This window comes from Microcaecilia unicolor, chromosome 2 (genome assembly GCF_901765095.1).
Source record: "Microcaecilia unicolor chromosome 2, aMicUni1.1, whole genome shotgun sequence".
In the NCBI taxonomy this organism is placed as follows: domain Eukaryota; kingdom Metazoa; phylum Chordata; class Amphibia; order Gymnophiona; family Siphonopidae; genus Microcaecilia; species Microcaecilia unicolor.
In genome coordinates this window covers 13,961,475-13,977,599 of record NC_044032.1, presented here as the reverse complement: position 1 = coordinate 13,977,599, position 16,125 = coordinate 13,961,475, and positions in this window count along the sequence as shown.

Sequence of the window (16,125 nt, the reverse complement as noted above, 5' to 3'; positions counted from 1 at the left end):
TCCAAAAAAACTCCCAAAACAATCTGGAAGGCTGGAAGATCCGGACCGGACCGGACCAGCATATCTTCTGGAACATGGGAAACGGTAAGCCATCAGTTTCCAGCACCCACCAGGTCTAACCACCGGGGGCCGAGGTGTCTGCAAGCAAGGAACCTGGGCACCACCGTGACAGCATGTTCAGCTCACACAGTTACATGTCTGTATTGAATAGCAACAGGCACTGTGTTACGACACTTGCCCTCTCACACTAGCACAGGTCAGAATGTAGTTGTGCAAGTAATGATTATTGGTGCTTCACATCAATATGTTGTGTTGTGGTTTGCTATTTGAAATTTCACGTACAATTGGGTGCATAATGCTATACCTCTCAGTGTTGGATGGCAGGCATAGCAATGGTTAATGATTGTCTGTGATGTATATCTACAGAGATGTGTGGCCCCATGAAATGGCTCACTGGGTCCCAACTATCACCTTTGTTGCACATCTTTCTGTCTTGTGCAACACTCTGTGCCCTGGTGTGCTAAGGTTTTAATATCATTCTGATGTCCATAGGATGAGAAACAGCACCGTGGTATCCTGTGTGGGTCACATGTCTTGCAGTAGTTGTCCTTAGTTCAACAGGTCCACTGGTAGAAAATGATCTGGGGGATTCAGGGTGGCTAATAGATAATGTTCTGTCCCCTGTGTTTGGTTACAGTGGGTGTGGTCTGCTAACTCATTGGTTTGTGAGTTACGTGACTTAACTGTGTCCGGATATGTACAAATATAGATAACTGCAGTAGTGACCTCAAAGTTGGATTGCGCCCCCCCCCCCCCTCCCAATGAGAGAGACGGTGACTGAACAACCTCTGTGATCTCCATCTATCCTGCAATGCCCCCTGACTGTGGGTCAGACATGTCAGCAGCCTACTGATGAGTGTCTAGTTTCAAGGGTAGGATTAGGGACACTGGGGGAATGAGGAGATACTTTACACTAACAGCCATTGTTATTCTAAATAGATCAGCTAGACACACTGCCCAGGCCTGATCCTCCTGAATACCATGTTGAATCCATGTTTGCTGTCTGATGGGTGGTAGGTATGTATAGGGAAATCCTAACCTCCTCCTGCATATGAGCAGTTGTCCTGGCACACACTTTTTTGTGCCCTGTGTGAGCAACAGGGTTTCTATCTCCTTACATCCACTCCAAGATACCATGACAGAAAAGAAAGAAAGGACAGAAGCTACGTTCTTTTCAAAGGGATAGTCTTTATGCCAATATAGATAATTGCAAAGCAATAAGACAGGTAACAAATAGCAAAGAAATCAGGCAATAGCAGTTTATGAGAGAAAGAGAGAGAGAGAGACCACTGTGACAAAGAGTCACTCAGTTGATCATCTCACCCCTCTGTCTAAATTCAGCACAGCAGCTGCTTATATACTCTTTTGCACAATGGAAATTCCCTCACAAATCATACAATTCAGCTAATTTCTGTCTTGCTTTATTGTTTACGTAAAATGGAAAACACTATCTGAATGTTTATGGAACACAGCAAGTCCAAGGTTTCTTAGTCGTCATTTTGTTACAGGAATCTCTTCAGGACCCAAGTCTTATCTCTATTTTGTCTAGGAACCTCAAAAACATCTTCGCTTTCAAACTGTAAATACATTCTTAGTGTCCTTGTCTGAGTTAGTCAACTCTGTCAGGGAGGGGAAGAGCACTCCTTGCTGGTTCAGCATGACCTTGTATTCACAGCTCTCAGCAGAAAGCCCAGAAAGATGCGGCTTTCAGGCATTTTAAGTTTGAGCCCTTAGCTTATGCAGTTCACGGGTCATAACTGTCAGTGGTCAGAAGAGTGCAAATCAATTCAGATCATATGTGATAAGAGATCACCCTGGGTGCAGTGAAAACAGAAAAGCATTAGTATGTACCTCTAGGCCTGATAACTAGTTGACAAATCTCTGGTCCACAAAAGAGTAAAACTGAACCTTATAATAGGCTGGTGAGAGAGAAAGAAGGAACATGTAAGTGCAATAATTTATATGTGGGTCTGAACAATGGATATAAAAAAGCCTAATTAAAGACTTTTCCAAAGGAACAGTAAAAAAAAAAATTTAACACAAAATCCAGTTACAAAACAAAAAGTGTACCTGTAAAATAAGAATGACTGCCAATGGAACCCAGTTGAGAACTAAAAAAATAATCAAAGTTAAAGAATAGACGACTGGATCGCACATTTGGTAAATTCAACAGCAATGCAGTTGGATGTTGGGCCTGTAACTGTCTGTAGTAGCTTTACATGGACTGGTTTAAAAGTACCAGTACGATTAATTGTATGGACTTTTAAATCTCATATGTTTAATCATGACTAGTTATAAAATATTGGTGCAGTTATATACACAAAACTGTGACTGCAGTGAGAACAGTGAGCAATGTTTTACCTCGGTAAACGGGTGTTGGAAGAGCTAAAAGTAACGATAGCCAGGGCGTGTGGGCATACATTGCATCTTTCGCATTGCCTGTGTCCTGAAAGGAGTCCCGGAGTGGAACGGAACAGCCAGCTGGAGGCGGCCATGCACGCGGGTCAGTAAACGAGCTAATGCAGTGACTGACCAGGCACAGGGGCTCAACTGTGACCCAGTTCTGCTGCGAGACCGTAGTGCTGCCCTGGGTCGATTCGGGCCACATTCTCGCGAGAAAGGACCTCAACTTCTTCTTCTGACGGACCTCCCCCCTGGATAGATTGCAGCCAGCAAGGATCAGGGCGGCTCACACGCCGGCGCTCTGCTGTACTCCCGACTTCACAGGGAGAAACAGTAACGCCTTGATTGGAGAGACTCACGAGAGTTGGACGGACTCACCCCATGATCGCTGACCCCTTCGATACGGAAAAAAAAATCACTAAAACCATCCCATATCGCCTGATCGGTATAACACAGCAGCCTGCAATTTCACCAACTCGACCCAACCGGACCCATGCTGAGGACGCTGGATGAGGAGAGAGGGGACGGACGAATCCATAGCTCTAGCACTGCAGCTCGTGAATAAGAACAAAGCGAAGAAAAATGCATGCTCCACAATGAACTTCCGGTACACATATATAATGTTAAGTAACTCTTTGGAATAAAGCCCTAGATGATATCTTGTTTAGCCAGGTAGGATATTATCCTAACTTCATGGAGAGGGTGCTCTAGCCAGTACCTTGCATAGTCAGACAGGATAATATCAAAGTCATTAAAGGAGTACTCTAGCCAGTATTATGTTTAGTTGAGCAGGATAATAATTTAAAATCAATGTATCATTCTATTGTCTAATGACCTAATCCTCTAATGCTTCTGACTACTTTCTATCCTCGAATAAGTGAACAATAACTCACACACGATCCCACTACACTTTGTAAACTAACACTAACATGAACACCAACAAATTAGTCCTCATCATCTACTGCCTATCACTAATCCACCGTGCACTCACATCCCCTCTCACAGACAGTTATATTCCCACACTACAAAAACCTTACACACAATCCAATCACAACACAATTATACAAAAAAATCGCACGGAAAATCCACTACTCACGGACATATCAACAGAAAGGAAAGAAGGGAACCAACAAACCCACACTCCAAGAAGACAGTTGATAGAAATCATTACAACCTCGAACCCAATGGAACCCCACCAACTAATTCAAATTGGCTATATAAACGCCAGATTGGTAGTTAACAAAACCATAACAATAACCGACTGGATCACAACTGACAATCTTGATTTCCTACTTATTAATGAAACTTGGATCCACGACCCAAAAGATCTCATAATCCTAGAGCTGTGCCCTCCAGGATACAAAATTACCCACTGGACCAGGAACGGAAAAAGAGGAGGAGGAATAGCTATAATATATAACTCCCAATTCACAGTCACAACAGTAGCCAAATCCATTCTTCCCCAATTTGAAATAGCCTCAGTCAGAATCAATCACCCAACCCTCTATGACCACTTAGACCTTATCCTGTTTTACAGACCACCAAACAACTGGCAAGAATCCCAAACGCACTTTATGGATTTCATTTCAAACACCTGTGTTTCCTCCCAAAACCTTCTCATAGCAGGCGACATCAAGACAGACACCAACCTGAGCAACGTGTGAGAGTGAAAGGACTTCCTTCAATTATGGGAACTCCACTGGCCAAACATGCAGCCCACCCACAATAAAGGGCACATGCTAGATATCATCACCTACAAATTCTCATCAGAACCAAATCTCACACTAATAGACACAAAATGGACAGCCACACCATGGTCGGATCACTACAGAGCAAACCTCTCCCTTCACTGGAAAACAAAAAATACTCAACAAAAACAACCTATACTACAAGAGGCAAAATAGACCCACTAATATTTTGACAACAATTCAACAACGATGAATGGACAGCTCTAACAGATTCCCTCCTATTTCTTAGCGAATGGGACAACAGATGCAGAATGGTACTAGACAGTATTGCACCGATTAAAACCAGAACCTCACGCAGAAATAACTCTATACCATGGTTTAATGAAGAATTAAAAGAACTAAAAACACAGGTCAGAAGACTAGAACGAGTGTAGAACAAGAAAAAAGACGAACCCACACTCAAAGACTGGAAACAACTACACAGAAAATACAAATATTTATTTTTTTATTTTTAGTTACATTTGTACCCTGCACTTTCCCACTCATGGCAGGCTCAATGCGGCTTACATATACAGGTACTTATTTGTACCTGGGGCAATGGAGGGTTAAGTGACTTGCCCAGAGACACAAGGAGCTGTGCCTGAAGTGGGAATTGAACTCAGTTCCCCAGGACCAGAGTCCACCACCCTAACCACTAGGCCACTCCTCCACCACCATCAGAAAAACTAAAAGAACATTTTACAAAACCAAAATTGGACCAAACTACAAGGATACACACAAACTCTTCTCACTCGTAAACAAACTACTAAATACTACACCGGTCACTTCCAACAACACAGACACCCCATCTGCTACTAATCTAGCAAACTACTTCAAAGAAAAAATTATAAAGTTGCGACTCCTGCTACTCAACAACTCAACTAATCATTCAAACCTCCTTGAATGTCTAGACCCAATACCTGGGGAATACCCAGCAGACCGATCATGGACTAACTTTGAAACGCTCTCACCCAACGACATCTCACAATCGCTTGGAAAATATGCCAAGTCCCAATGCAAATTAGACATGTGCCCCTCTAGCCTTATCAGACCTGCCCCTCAACAATTCACAACAGACCTCACGAATCACCTAAATTACATGCTAAATTCCCCACGGATAAAGGAAACATTCTTCTTACCCCGCTACCTAAAGATGCTAAGAAAAATACAATGGACTTAACCAATTATCGCCCAGTAGCATCCATTCCGCTTATAACCAAACTCATGGAGGGCTTGGTGACGAAACAATTCACCGACTACCTAGATAAACACTCAATTCTACACGAGTCCCAATCAGGATTCCGGTCGAATCACAGTACAGAAACGGTACTAGTGTCTGTAATGAACTCATTCAAACAATCAATTGCAACTGGCAACAACTTACTCCTCTTACAATTTGATATGTCCAGTCCCTTTGACATGGTCAATCATGAAATACTATTACACATACTAGAATACTTCGGAATTGGCGGTAAAGTTCTGAACTGGTTCAAAGGATTCCTGACCACAAGATCATACCAAGTAACAACGAACACGGACACATCAGACCCATGGACACCCTTTCACCTACCCTCTTCAACCTGATGATGATACCCTTAGCTAAATTACTAGCTAATCAAAACCTCAACCCCTACATATATGCGGACGATGTCACGATCTATATCCCATTTAAACATGATCTAAACGAAATCACCAACAAGATCAACCAAAGCCTCCAAATCATGCACTCCTGGGCGGATGCATTCCAATTAAAACTGAATGCTGAGAAAACACTATCCAGCTTATAATCGAAAGACAAAAACGCCTATATTGCGACCTAAATCGGGAGATAGACGTTTATCTCCCAAAAACGATTAAATCAATATAATGGAAACAAAAGTTTCAGTGCGTCCATGTCGCTCCTACGTTCACTTAAAAACGCCCAAATAAGGGGCGTGTCAGGGGCGTGTTAGGGGCGGTGATACGACGTGGTTGTGTACAACGTATAACAGATAGTGAAATGGCTCTGGTTGGGCGGGAACACGGGCGTAATATGTTGGACCCGAAATAAAAGCGACCAGAGCAAGGGGGAAATCGTCTTTAGACTCATTAGCGATTGTGTGTAGTTGGAGAGTGGCGAGATCGTTGGTGGAAGAGCTGAATTGGTGGTTGCAGAGAGAAAGCCGAGCGTGTTGAGTACCTGTTACGTTCGTCTGTGTGCCCTGCCTCTTTTGTGTCTTACCCTTTGACCTTTCCCTACTCCTACTCCTTTGCTCCATCTCCCCCTTCCCCTCCCCTATCCCTCCCCATTCACTGTTCCCACATGTATACTCTATTCCCTGACCTCCGTTTGTCTCTGTGTTCTTGTACTGTTTGGCGAGTGAGTGGCCAGAGGGCGTGGTGGCTGGAAGTGAGAGATCCTAGAGTACTGATAGAACTGAAAAATGAGCTTGCGGAGCTACTGCTAGTGATATGCAACTTATCCTTAAAATCGAGCGTGGTACCGGAAGTAGAGGGTGGCCAATGTAACGCCCATTTTTAAAAAAGGCTCCAGGGGAGATCCGGGAAATTATAGACCGGTGAGTCTGACGTCGGTGCCGGGGAAAATGGTAGAGGCTATTATTAAAAACAAAATTACAGAGCACATCCGAGGACATGGATTACTGAGACCGAGTCAGCATGGCTTTTGTGTGGGGAAATCTTGCCTGACCAATTTACTTCAATTCTTTGAAGGAGTAAACAAACATTTGGACAAAGGGGAGCCGGTTGATATTGTGTATCTGGATTTTCAAAAGGCGTTTGACAAGGTACCTCATGAAAGGCTACAGAGGAAATTGGAGGGTCATGGGATAGGAGGAAATGTCCTATTGTGGATTAAAAACTGGTTGAATGATAGGAAACAGAGAGTGGGGTTAAATGGGCAGTATTCACAATGGAGAAGGGTAATTAGTGGGGTTCCTCAGGGGTCTGTGCTAGGACCGCTGCTTTTTAATATATTTATAAATGATTTAGAGATGGGAGTAACTAGCGAGGTAATTACATTTGCTGATGACACAAAGTTATTCAAAGTCGTTAAATCGCGACAAGATTGTGAAAAATTACAAGAGGACCTTACGAGACTGGGAGACTGGGCGGCTAAATTGCAGATGACGTTTAATGTGAGCAAGTGCAAGGTGATGCATGTGGGAAAAAAGAACCCGAATTATAGCTGCGTCTTGCAAGGTTCCACGTTAGGAGTTACGGACCAAGAAAGGGATCTGGGTGTCACCGTCGATAACACGCTGAAACCTTCTGCTCAGTGTGCTGCTGCGGCTAGGAAAGCAAATAGAATGTTGGGTATTATTAGGAAAGGTATGGAAAACAGGTGTGAGGATGTTATAATGCCGTTGTATCACTCCATGGTGCGACCGCACCTTGAGTATTGTGTTCAATTCTGGTCGCCGCATCTCAAGAAAGATATAGTAGAATTGGAAAAGGTGCAGCGAAGGGCGACTAAAATGATAGCGGGGATGGGACGACTTCCCTATGAAGAAAGACTAAGGAGGCTAGCTATTCAGCCTGGAGAAGAGACGGCTGAGAGGAGACATGATAGAGGTATATAAAATAATGAGTGGAGTGGAACAGGTGGATGTGAAGCGTCTGTTCACGCTTTCCAAAAATACTAGGACTAGGGGGCATGCGATGAAACTACAGTGTAGTAAATTTAAAACAAATCGGAGAAACATTTTCTTCACCCAACGTGTAATTAAACTCTGGAATTCATTGCCGGAAAATGTGGTGAAGGCGGTAAGCTTAGCAGAGTTTAAAAAGGGGTTGGACGGTTTCCTAAAGGACAAGTCCATAAACCGCTCCTAAATGGACTTGGAAAAATCCAAAATCCCAGGAATAACATGTATAGAATGTCTGTACGTTTGGGAAGCTTGCCAGGTGGCCTTGGCCTGGATTGGCCGCTGTCGTGGACAAGATGCTGGGCTCGATGGACCCTTCGTCTTTTCCCAGTATGGCATTACTTATGTACTTATCTGTGTGTGTTGGTGTTTGACTACTAGTACTAATACTTGCACTGGTGGTGGGGATATGGATGCAGTTAATGCACTTGTGGCATGCATGCTACAGGAAGAGGCCACCCACCGCAGGAGGTATTCACGGCCCCGAGTGTTTAGGCCCCGCACCACCTTCCTACAACTCACTGACCAGCAGTGTCTAACAAGGTTCAGGTTTGATAGGGCCACCATTCTTCAGCTGTGTGAGCAGCTGAAACCCCTCCTTCAGCCCCAGACACATAGGAATAGCCCCATCCCTGCCCACCTCAAAATCACTTCCTCTCTCTCTGTCCTGGCCACTGGGAGTTTTCAATCAGTATTAGCTGCTAACACAGGGCTCACCCAGGCTTCTATTTCACACTGTCTCACCCACTTCCTGGATGCCTTTCTAACTCATACCTCACACTACATCACTTTCCCCACCACCCCCCAGGCCCTGCATAACAACATGGCTGCCTTCTATGCTCTTGCTAGATTCCCCTCGGTCATCGGTGTGATAGACTGCACACACGTAGCCCTCAGACCCCCCCGGGCACACGAAGCCACCTACATAAATAGGAAGGCATTTCATTCTATGAACATGCAAGTTGTATGTGATGCCCAGGGGGAGATATTAGACGTGTGTGGCAGGTACCCCGGGTCCACCCACGATGCCTACATCCTACAGCACTCGGGCATCTTCCGCAGGTTCGAGCGAGGGGAGTTCATTGGTGGATGGGTACTAGGTACGTGCAACATGCATGTACCCATACTATACCTCCTCCACTGGGCAACCCTCCGCCCTGGCTTCCTCCACCTCACTCCACAACCCACTATCCAAATCCCCCCCTCCTCCCCTGTACCTGCTCCAAGCATTACACACTCATCTATCTCATTCTGCTTTTCTCCAAAGGTGACCGAGGCTACCCACAGAGGACATGGCTCATGACCCCCCTGATCCACCCACAACCAGGGGCAGAAGAAACCTACAACAGGAGACGTCGCAGCACCCGGGGGATCATTGAGCGGACCTTTGGTTTGTTGAAAAAACGGTTCCGCTATCTGGACTGGTCTGGAGGAGAGCTGCTCTACAGTCCAGAAAAGGTGGCCAAGATCTTTGTGGTGTGCTGCATGTTGCACAATTTGGCCCAGCGCAGAGGACAGCCTCTCCCAAAGGAGCCACAGCCACCACCAGAAGAGGCCCCAGATGAGCAGGAAGAGGAGCCCCCTCCACCCCCAGCCCACAGAGCAGAGCTCAATGCTTACCAGCTTGGCGTAAGAGCAAGACAAAGACTCATTGAAACAAGTTTTCGGTGAAAGTAAGTGTACATTTATTTATATGAATTGCATGTGTTCCTGTGTTCACCCCCACCCCCACCAACCCTCACCCTACAGCATGTGCCATCACTTTCTCCTTCCCTTCCCCCGTCCCCTCCTACCCCTCCCACGGCCTTCCTTTGCAGCTGGTGCTGCACGGGAAGTCTGTTCACACTCTTCTGAGGTGCTGCTCCCACTGTCCTCCTCTGTATCCCCACAGCAGCCTGCGGCTTAGGCTGCGCTGTGGAAATCCGGCCACCTTGTTGGCTGTAGGCTGGCCACAGGACCCAGAATGGGAGTTGGTTTGGTGGGTGCTGCAGGAGTGGGTGCGGAGGTGGACGATCGCAACGCCCACCTCTTAGCTGCTGATGGTTGGTGGTCAGTGGAGGAGGAAGTGGATGGCAGGCCCTGCTCCAGCAGCACGGCTGGAGTAGGTGCTGTGACCTGAGGGCGCAGGCGTTCGATGCTCTGCTCCAGCCGTTTGAGTTGCTGGAGCACCTCCAGGTGGGCTAGGTGTTGTGCCTGGAGCACCTCCTGGTGGCCTTCGCGTTGCGCCTGGAGGAGTTCCTGGTGGGCTTGCTGCTGTGCCTCCAGTGCTTGCCGCTGCAGGTCTAGTTTCTGCTGCCGGTACTCCTCCAAGCGCATGTTGTGGCGTAGCAACTCTGTGGCCAGCCGCAGGAGTTGCCTCCTTTGGCTGGATGGCCTCTGGCGAGGAGCTGGCCCCCTATATGCATCCTCCTCACCAAAGTCATCCGGTGCTGGAGGTGCGGCCTCTGCTGGTGGTGCTGGTGGAGGATGAGCCTCTACTGCAGGTTCTGCTGCTGCAGGTGGTGGAGGCAGAGGCTGCACTGGTGCAGGTGGTGGAGGCAGAGGCTGGACTGGTGCAGATGGTGGAGGCAGAGGCTGGACTGCTGGTGCTGCAGGGGGTGGATGTAGGGGCTGGACTGCTGCTACAGGCGGTGGAGGTTGAGGCAGTCCTGCTGGTGTAGGGCGTTGGCCTTGCAGGCCACTGGGGCCAACCTCCTCTGAGTCATCACATGTATAGCACAAGAGTGAGGAACTTTGTTGGTGCAAATAACCCACTTTTGTCTTTCAGCATTCATATACATTGGCATGTCCCCCAACCTGATGACCCAGCAAAGAGATGGTGAGGAGGAATGGAATTGACACCGGTGCGAAAGAGAGAGCCCCACAGGCAGCTGGGTAGAGGTGGTGGACAATCAGCCAAGAGAAGGACACCGCTCACAACTTTGTGGACAAGCTGTTTGTTGTATAATTGTTAAATTGAAGAACATTTCAGCATGTGTTGTGTTACTACTGACTTGCTAGACTGCGTAGAACTGCTTTATGACCCCCATTACAGGCTCCTTCAGTTGAATGCATGTGGCCCACACTCACTAGAGCACAGAGGTGACAGAAGGAAATAGGCACAGTTTGGTGATGGGAAAATAGGAGGGAATAGGCACAGTTTGGTGATGGGAAAATAGGAGGGAGTAGTAGGGAACGAAGGCCCCCAAAGTTATGCCACAGTAGTAACCTACACACACCCATAGGAGCCAACTGTAAAGTATTATTGGGGGTGCTAAGCCCAGTGCACAAAACTCCTCTCTGGACAGCTACATGATCTTTCCTCAATATTGGGGGTGCTCAAACACCCACAGCACCCACCGAGTCTGCTCCTATAACACACATGAACACTACCACTACTCAAATAGAGCTTACAATTAAATTAAGATGCGCACACAGGACAAGTAAGAGGAAAGCCAATGACAACGGTAGAGATAGGGAGTAAGGGTACAGAGCAAGTGAGTAGGGGTTAGCAGGTCACAACACCATCATAAAGGTGGCCTGTAATTGTACATAAAGACAGCCAGAGACACTCCCCCCCCCACCTCCCTCCTCCTGCCCCCCACTCCTCACCTCCCTCCCCCTGGCCCCAACTTCTATAACACAAGTGTACTGCAGCACAACAGATACCCCAACTTCATAATGAAAAACCTACCTGAGTCCTCAGGCTGGGCCGAGGTGTCAAGGGAGCCAATCCAGTGGATGCCCTCCTGGGGTAGGAGGGAGTGAACCATCAGCTCCATGGGGGTGAGGTTGGCTGTGTCAAGTCCTGCGGGATTCGCCTCCGCCTTCCTCCTGACATCCCTCCTCAGCTTCCGCCACTTTCTCTTACAGTCCTCCATGTCTCTCCCACAATGGTACACAGCATTCAGGCTGTCATGTACTGCCTCCCATTCCCGCTGCTTGGTGGTTGCAGCCAGCCTCTGCCCTGTGGGAGCAAACAGATTTTGGTGCCATTGTTGTATCTCCTGCACCAGGAGCTCCACTTCACCGTCGGAAAAATTACCCTTCCGGGTTGGGGGCTGACGCGGCGGCATTGTACCAATGAGGTTTGGAAAATACAGAGTGGGCGTTTATATAGTCGCCAGGAACGCCCATTGAGACGGGGGATAGGTGTGTCTGATATGGGCGGGTTTTTTTCGATTATACACATAATTCCTAAGCGTGCCCAGCTCAGATAGCGATTTGGAGCACATGATTTTGTTTATGGGTAGATAACTATGGGCGTCCCCACCTGCCTTCCCTTTCTTCATTGCCATTTAACCCGCCATTTCCTGCACTGGGACCTTGCCGGTTCTTAAGAATCGTTTACAGGGTTTTACCCTCACTTATAATAAGGTTTGTGTTTGGCAGTGTATGTTTGGGTACACCTGTGTATTTGGGGGGGGGGGATTATTGCTGGCCCTCAGCCAACACGCCTTCCGTTTCCACTCTTCCACATCCCGTGAGCCTCCCTTACTTTCTCCCATTTTCTCTGCCTGCTTGTAACAGGCAGTCTGTGGGGCCGACGATATTCCTACACTCGCCCCAAATCAAGCACCCCTCGGTAAGGGACATTTCAATGAGAGAGATGTGCAGCTAATGTTCCAGATGATAAAAGGCACACTACACAGCCTTGAAACAGACGTTCATGGTAAGCTCTCATTTGTCTGCCATCTCTTCTCTTTGTGCTCATAGGCAAGGAGTGTGCATTCACTGTATGTAGTTTGGAGTCAACTCTTAGCTGGCTGTCTTTTCACCAGGTTCCTGTGCACTGTACTGTGGGGTTGGCAGGTCCTCAGTGGTGTGGGCCAGCTGTTGTATTGGTTCCCGGTAGGTTCCATCTTCCTTGTTTATGTGGTGAACTCCAGTCCCCATTTATGAAGTGGCCACCCATTCTCAAGGTCCATAGGAGGGGGAGGGGGAATGATATATGCATTGGATGTGTTTAGCACATTATGGAACACCTTCCTAAATTCCTCCATAGGTAGGGAACAAGAACATTTTTTATAATTGGTAGCCTGGAAAGTAGGCTCAAGGTGGCTACAGGTACTGCCACTGAGGCCTTAAGACGTGGTGGTGAGGGAGAGGGTTCTGTGTACAGGTCCCAACCCAAAGTACCTGCAGATGGCTACAGCCTGGTGCCTGCTGTGGCCTAGTGGTTAGAGCACCAGCCTTATAATCACAAGGTTGCCGGTTCAATTCCCACTCTGCTGCTCTGTGTGATCTAAGGCAAGTCACTTCACTGTGGGTTGGCTCAGGGACAAACTTTGAGACAGACCCGGAATACCTGAATGTAACACACCTTGATCTACTACTGGAGAAAGTGTGATCACAGCTGCAAATAATGAGCACCATTTTTATTTGTGCCCTTCTGTAACTCAAGTATTACATTGCAACTGTGATGAAGTAACCATCCATCTAATGGGTTTCCCATTGTTTCCCCTTTTCTCCTCAGCACTATATACCATAGCTGATGTATTGAATGTGAAAATATGAGCCAACTGTTTGTAGGTCCTTCTTGGGCCCCCCCACCACTGTGGCTTGTGGGTAAGGATGTCTGGCCATCAGACAGCAAACACTGTGTATGTGCTACCTGGGGTTATGTGGAAGTGTCTACTTGGCAGATCACACGTGTTACACAATTAATCTCTTATTGATGGCACTCTGTGTTGTGGGTCAGTATGGTGGAGGGGAGGGAGGGAGAGGGGCTGGCTGGCCATTTGTGTTCATGAACACTAATATCCATCCAGCCTCCCCAGCCCACCCCCCCCTGCACATATGGCCATGCAGGTTGGAATGAACAGGTGGCCTTCTGTATGGCCAACATTCTCACACATACATCAACTTTCTCATTCACACTGCACATTTCATGCTATGCATATTGCTGCCTCCTTCCTCTCAACTCAACAGCACCATTTGCTTATATGTAATGCACAAGGGAGAGAAACACACAGACACCCTGATAAAGTGTAACAAAAACATTTATTTCCCCCCCACCCCCAGTCCTACAAAACAACCCCCAACAATGCCCTCCTCCCCCCACAACTCCCCACAACCCCAAAAATTCCCTCCCCCCCTCCACACAGAACCCCAACAATTCTTTCCCCCCCCCCACTCCCCACACCCCCAACAATCCCCCCCAATGTAAGTCAAGGGCGGGCACGCCCTCTGAGTAAGGCCCTCTGTAGCAGGGCAATGAGCAGCCCCAGCAGTACCCTTAGTGGGCCCTGGAGCTGCTCATTGCCCTGCCGTAGGGCTCGGACCTCCTGCAGCAACTGGGGCTGCTGGAGGTGGGCCACGGGCTGGAGCTGGCCCAGGGGTTGGAGCAGGCCCAGGGGATGGAGCAGACCCAGGGGAAGGCTGTGGGGCAGGTGATGGAGCTGCCGCAGGGGATGGGGAGGGAGAGGGTTCTGCTGGTGGTACAGGTGGGGAGGGGGCCTCCATATAGTCCTCATCTATTACGAGGACCCCCTCCTCCTCCGAGCCTGACAACTCCTCATCCTCCGCCTCCTCCTCCTGCTCCTGCTCCTCCTCCAGGTGGCTTTCCTGGCCTGGCTCCTCCTCCTCCTGCAGGTGGTGGCCCTCCTCGTCAGCGCACTCCGCTTGCTGGTGGTGGAGCCCTGTGTATGTAAAAGGAGTGTGATTGAGATCAGCACATACAACATGGCTTGCATAGTGCAGTAGCAGGGTGGCCTGAGGCAGGGGATGGGCCACGGTGTGGTAAGGCGTGGCCTATGCCCATGGGGAATGAGATGCATCAGATGATATGACAAAGAACCCTGGAACCTCCTCTGACACACACCACACAGGACATGTTGCCATACCACATTCATTGCTGACCAGCATGTTTGCATTGTGAGATGCGACGAGGGGTTGATGGGCAGTTGTTGTTGTTGGCTTTATTGGTGGGGGGGGGGGGGGGCAGTGGGAAGGGTGTTGAGCACAAAACTTTTATGTGAGTTAGACCATGACATCCACTAAAGGTAGGGCCTCAGGCAGGTCTACCAGGACACACTATTCAGCCACCCGGATGAGCTCGGGCCTCACATGGCGGAACCGCCTCCTCAGGGACTCAAGGTCCCGGTGCACTCCAAAGCGTCTGTAAGATATGTTTGTAGAGCAGGGGTCAGGGGATGGTCCTTTTTGTCCTCTGCACACATTGATTTGTTATTCAAATAGCAGAGAGAGAGGGTCAACAGTGTTGGGGGGGGGACCACCTCCATTGGTACTGAATCATAGGAGCCACCTTTTTACCATTTTGGGGGGTGCAACCCCCAGTGGAGATCACCCCTCCCTCCATACATACAAGGCATTTATTTTATATTGGGAGTGCTCAAGCACCCACAGCAGCCACCGAGTTAGTTCCTATGCAGATGATGAGGCCAGAAAGTACCGTTTGTATGCATTATAATTTATGCTTGTAAAACTACTTTATATGTGTTATCATTACCATGTTATAAAGTATGGTATACGTTTAATTGGTATCATGTTTCCACTATTCGAATGTGTTGTAAGCTACATAGAGGCTGCAAAGAGGGGTGGGAAAATGTGGGGTTCACAGGCAAGAAATAAATAAATAACGAAATACATTCTTGTAGGGATGTGGGAATGGTCATCCTTTCAAGAACATACATTTTATTAGTGATTGTGCATGTTCCTATATTACTCATTATCCTTGCATGCACACTCCAGTTACTGGTGGTAACATTGATGACGGAGCTGTTATATGTGTAGGTACAGGAGGGGGTGGGGGGTGGCCCAAAACCTTACCTTTCAAGCCTGTCCCTAATGCGGGACCAGACTCGCATGGCCTGGAGCCCGGGGGGCAGGTGGTGATGCTGCACGAAGAGCCTGTGCCGGTGCCTTAGGCACAGGCGCACCAACAGCAGGCTCTCCTGGCCGAAGTTCGGCTCACATCGCTGCGCCATTTTCCCACGTGTTGGAAAACAAGTGCCTTATGTACAGTGGTGGAAATAAGTATTTGATCCCTTGCTGATTTTGTAAGTGTGCCCACTGACAAAGACATGAGCAGCCCATAATTGAAGGGTAGGTTATTGGTAACAGTGAGAGATAGCACATCACAAATTAAATCCGGAAAATCACATTGTGGAAAGTATATGACTTTATTTGCATTCTGCAGAGGGAAATAAGTATTTAATCCCTCTGGCAAACAAGACCTAATACTTGGTGGCAAAACCCTTGTTGGCAAGCACAGCGGTCAGACGTCTTCTGTAGTTGATGATGAGGTTTGCACACATGTCAGGAGGAATTTTGGTCCACTCCTCTTT